Below are 4941 nucleotides of genomic sequence, written 5' to 3'. Positions count from 1 at the left end.
TCATCATTCAGCCACTCCACTCCACTAGCCTCGACACGATAGCTGAGGCACTTGAGGAGTTGCAGCTGCATGCACCGGAAGCCCATGCCCCTAGGAGCAGCCAGCTCCTTAGCTTCGACTACAAAAGGCTAGAGCGCCAACTTGGCCCCTTGTTGGGACCCCGACCATCCTAGGAGGACCTCTACCACCTCACCTTCTCGCTCGCCAACGTCATGGCATAGCTCGCCGAGGGAGAGCCCCTCTCCCTAGAATACCTCATTTAGAGTGCCCCGACAATGCTCGTATTTGGTCTCCGTAGTGCTATAGAGACCATTGACCACCTTGTGGCGCCAGGCATGCCTCCATCCCCCATGAACGATGAGTTTGTGGGGGTGATCGAATACGTCATGGAGTCTTTCCATGGCCTCCTCATGGTAGAAACGGAGTCGCCCTCCACCTCTGACTCTAGCAGGGGAAGCCATCACCCCTCTCATGAATGTTTTATGGTAGGTACCTCCAATAGACATGTCAAAAGCATCCACAAGGAGGAGGCTACCTCAACGAACGGCCTCAACAACAAGGTCGAAGGAGATGCAGGGGCCCCACCCCATCTGCGGGTGGAGCAGCTAAAGGCCCAGCACCGAGAGCTTGAGGAAGCATGACTCCAGCTCGAGCAGGAACACATAGACCTCGATCATGAGATTGAGCCCCACAGAGATGGTGGGCACACATGCGCAATGGCCTATCATGAGATTCGCATGCTGCTCAAGTGCACGGTGGCACAACAGGCTAAAAGCTCTCTATCTCGGCAACACGAGCTCGACGCCAGCCAAGGCATGCCCTCAGGTTGACCCGACAAGGACGCGTTGGTCCACTAGGCACCACAAGGCAGCAGGCAGCGCACCATGGTCCTGGTGCATGAGCGTCTCGGCTGCAACCATGACACACGCAACACCCATAGATGTACCCACAATGATCTGAGAGAGGGAGCTAGCCATGACTATCACCCTCATCATGGTGGATGCTACAACAGCGGCAACAACCAAAACCCGAGCCCTAGCCTGTGGGGCCTTAGGCCTTCGAACGACATATCCTCAACACTGCCTTTCCACCAAGGTACCAACCACCCACCAACATCCTAAAATACTCTAGGGAAACAAACCTTGGATTGCCTACCAAGCCAGTGGAGCAGATAATGATTATTTCATTATCCACAACCTTTCATTGTTCCTGGCTGACTCAGCACGAACATGGTTGGAACACCTTTCACCCAACAGAATCCAAAGTTGGGCGGATCTAAAAGAGATCTTCGTGGGGAACTTCTAGGGCACGTGCAAGTGCCCTGGGAACCCCTGGGATCTCAAAAACTGCCGACAAAACACCGAAGAAACCCTCTGTGAGTACATTCGGTGCTTCTCCCGACAGTGCAACAAGCTGCCTAACATCGCTGACGCCGACGTTATAGGAGGTTTCCTATCTGGGACCACCTGCAAGTCCCTGGTGCACAAGCTAGGATGCAAGGGCCCACGAACCACCAAGGAGCTACTCGACATCACCACCAGCCATGGCTTGGGCAAGGAGGTGGTTGGAGCGATCTTTGACTACCTCAAAGACAAGGCAAAGTGGGATGAGGACACTGGCGAGGGTGCCTCCAACCGTCCCTGCAAGAAGAAGAGCAAGCAGTGGCATGAGGGTTTGCTCATGGCCAACACCGACTATAGGGGGTCAGAAGCCCATGGAGGGTACTCCAAAGCACTTTGAGAAGCTGCTCGAGGTGCCATGCCCGAACCATGCCTTTCCCATCAAGCATCTGTACAAGGACTGCGGCCTCATAAAATGGTTCTTGTCCGGAGGCTCCAACAAGGGGGAGCATGGGAAGGACCCTAACTCGACCGTGGAAGGACAATGGCTTTCCAACACCGAATGGCTACCTCATGATCTTTGGAGGGTTGGCAGCATATGACTCCAAGGGCCATCAGAAGCTCGCATGCCACGATGTCTATACAGCTGAGCTAACTATGCCTACTTTCCTCCGGTGGTCGGAATCCACCATAACACTTGATCGGCCTGACCACCCGAAGAGTGTTCCATAGCTGTGGAGATATCCACTCATGGTCGACCCAATCATTGGCATGAAGCAGCTCTCTAAGGTACTGATGGATGGAGGCAGCGGCCTTAGCATCATGTACGCCGAGACCCTCGATGCCATGGGCATCGACCGATCGCGCATCCGGCTGACCGGAGCACCTTTCCATGGCATTGTACCTAGAAAGCAGGCCATGCCACTTGGGCAGATTGATCTGCCCGTCACCTTCAAGGATCTATCCAATTATTGTCGCCTCCAAGGAGCTTGCGGCCATTAGGAAGGAGGTCACCGAAGAAGCACCCAACCCCAAGCGGTTGACCAGGTCTTTTGAGCCAATAGAGGGCGCTAAGGAGGTCCTCATAGACCCCAACAGACCCAAGAGCAAGGTGGTGCACATTGGCACTATGCTTTCCTCCAAATAGGAAAGCGCGCTTGTTGACTTCTCTATGTCAACAAAGACATCTTTGCGTGGAAGCTCTCAAACATGCTAGGCATCCCAAGGGAAGTCACCGAGCATACCTTGAAGATCAAGCTAGGTGCCAAGCCGGTGAAACAACGCCTACGTCGCTTTGATGAGGGAAAGCGCAGAGCCATCGGCGAGGAGATCGTGAAGCTTTTGGTGGCTGGGTTCATCAAGGAAGTGTACCACCCCGAGTGGTTAGTAAATCCCATTCTTGTATGAAAAAAGAGTGGGAAATGGAGGATGTGTGTTGACTATATGGGTCTCAACAAAGCATGCCCAAAGGATCTGCTCCCTTTGCCATGCATAGACCAAGTAGTCGACTCCACCTTAGCGTGTGAAACCCTTTGCTTCCTTGATGCGTACTCTGGGTACCATCAGATCGTAATGAAAGAGTCCGACCAGCTCATGACATCTTTCATCACCCCATGCAGATCGTTCTACTATATGATGATGTCGTTCAGTTTGAAGAACGCTAGGGCTATGTACCAACATTGTATGCTCAAGTGTTTTGGGGACCTCATCGGGTGGACTGTTGAGGCCTATGTGGACGACATCGTGGTCAAGTCCAAATGGGTAGACCAACTCGTAGTTGACCTAGAATAGACCTTCTCAGGACTCCAAGCAAACAGCATTAAGCTCAACCCTGGGAAATGCATTTTCAGGGTCCTAGGGGTATGCTGCTTGATTTCATCGTATCCGAGCGTGGCATCGAAGCCAACCCAGAGAAGATCTCGGCCTTCACAAGGATGGGCCTAATTCAGAACATAATACAATGAGTTATTGAGTGCCTCGCCATGCTCAGCCGCTTGATCTCATGCCTCGGCGAATGAGGTCTCCCCCTTTATCAGCTTCTAAAGAGGGTTGGCCACTTTGAATGGATGTTCGAGGCCTAGGAGGCACTTGACATGGTCAAGCAGCTTCTGTCGAAGGCCCCGATCCTAATCCCTCCGACCGATGGAGAACCGCTTTTGCTCTACATTACGGCCACCATGCAAGTGGTCAGCGCTGCCCTAGTAGTGGAGTGAGAGGAAGAGGGCCACGCCCTCAAAGTACAATATCCCATGTACTTCATTAGCGAGGTCTTGTCTGATTCCAAGACCCGCTACCCCCAAATCTAGAACCTTCTATATGCCATCCTCATCGCCAAGAGGAAGTTGCACTACTACTTTGAGTCACATCCATTGACGGTCGTGATGTCTTCCCCCTCGGTGAGGTCATCCAAAACCAAGATGCCATGGGAAGAATTACAAAGTGGGCGCTCGAGCTGATGGGTCTAGGCATTTCATATGCCTCCTAAACGGCCATCAAGTCCTAGGTGCTGGCTGATTTCATTATGGAGTGGACTGAGGTCCTAATGCCATCAGCAGTTATCGACCAGGAGTACTGGACGATGTACTTCGATGGATCACTGATGAAGAAAGGTGCTAGCATAGGGCTAGTCTTTGTTTTGCCTCTTGGAGTACGCATGAGATACATGGTTCACATCCATTTTCCCTCCTATAACAATGTGGCCAAATACAAGGCACTCATCAACGGTCTACGCATCACCATCGAGCTCAGAATCCAATGCCTTGATGTCTAGGGTGACACCCAGCTGGTCATCGACCAAGTCATGAAGGAGTCAAGCTGCCACAATGCCAAGATGGTTGCATACTACCAAGAAATCCGCTAGTTGGAAGACAAGTTCGACAACCTCAAGCTCAACCACATCTCGAGGCGTCTCAACAAAGTGACCAATGTGCTGGCGAAGGCAGCATCCGGCCGATAGCCGATGTCGACCAGCGTCTTCGCTAGTGATCAGCACCAGCCCTTGGTTTGCTATGAGGAGTCAGAACAAGCTAGTGGTAGACCGCCTGCCTAGGGCTTGAGAGCTAACCAGCCGTTGGCTCCATCCGACCCCAAAGTCATGGAGCTCAACAAAGATCTAGTGATAGAGCCCACCCTCTGGTCGACTAGAGGGAGCCTTACCTCGACTACCTCCTCCATGAGGCACTATCGATGGACAAGATGGAAGCTCGATGGCTCATACATTGCGCCAAGTCCTTCGTCCTCATTGAGGGTGAACTCTACAAGTGAAGCCACACCGGGATCCTATAGCGCTGCATCCCTATCGAATAGGGGAAGTGGTTGTTCAATGATATCCATGGTGGGGTCTATGGTCACCATGCCACACCAAGGACCTTGGTCGGAAATACATTCCATCAATGCTTCTATTGGCCGACCATAGTAGCCAATGCCGAATAGATTGTGCGCACCTATGAAGGGTGTCAGTACTATGCTCGGTAGACCCACCTGCAGGCCTAAGCACTCTAGATGATCCCCGACATGTGGTCGTTCATGGTCTGGGGGCTCAATCTGGTCGGACCTCTCAAAAGAGCACCCGGGGGCTACATCCACTTGCTTCTCACCGTAG

The sequence above is a fragment of the Miscanthus floridulus genome, chromosome 15 (assembly GCF_019320115.1).
Source record: "Miscanthus floridulus cultivar M001 chromosome 15, ASM1932011v1, whole genome shotgun sequence".
NCBI lineage: Eukaryota > Viridiplantae > Streptophyta > Magnoliopsida > Poales > Poaceae > Miscanthus > Miscanthus floridulus.
Note: the sequence above shows the minus strand (reverse complement) of the source record.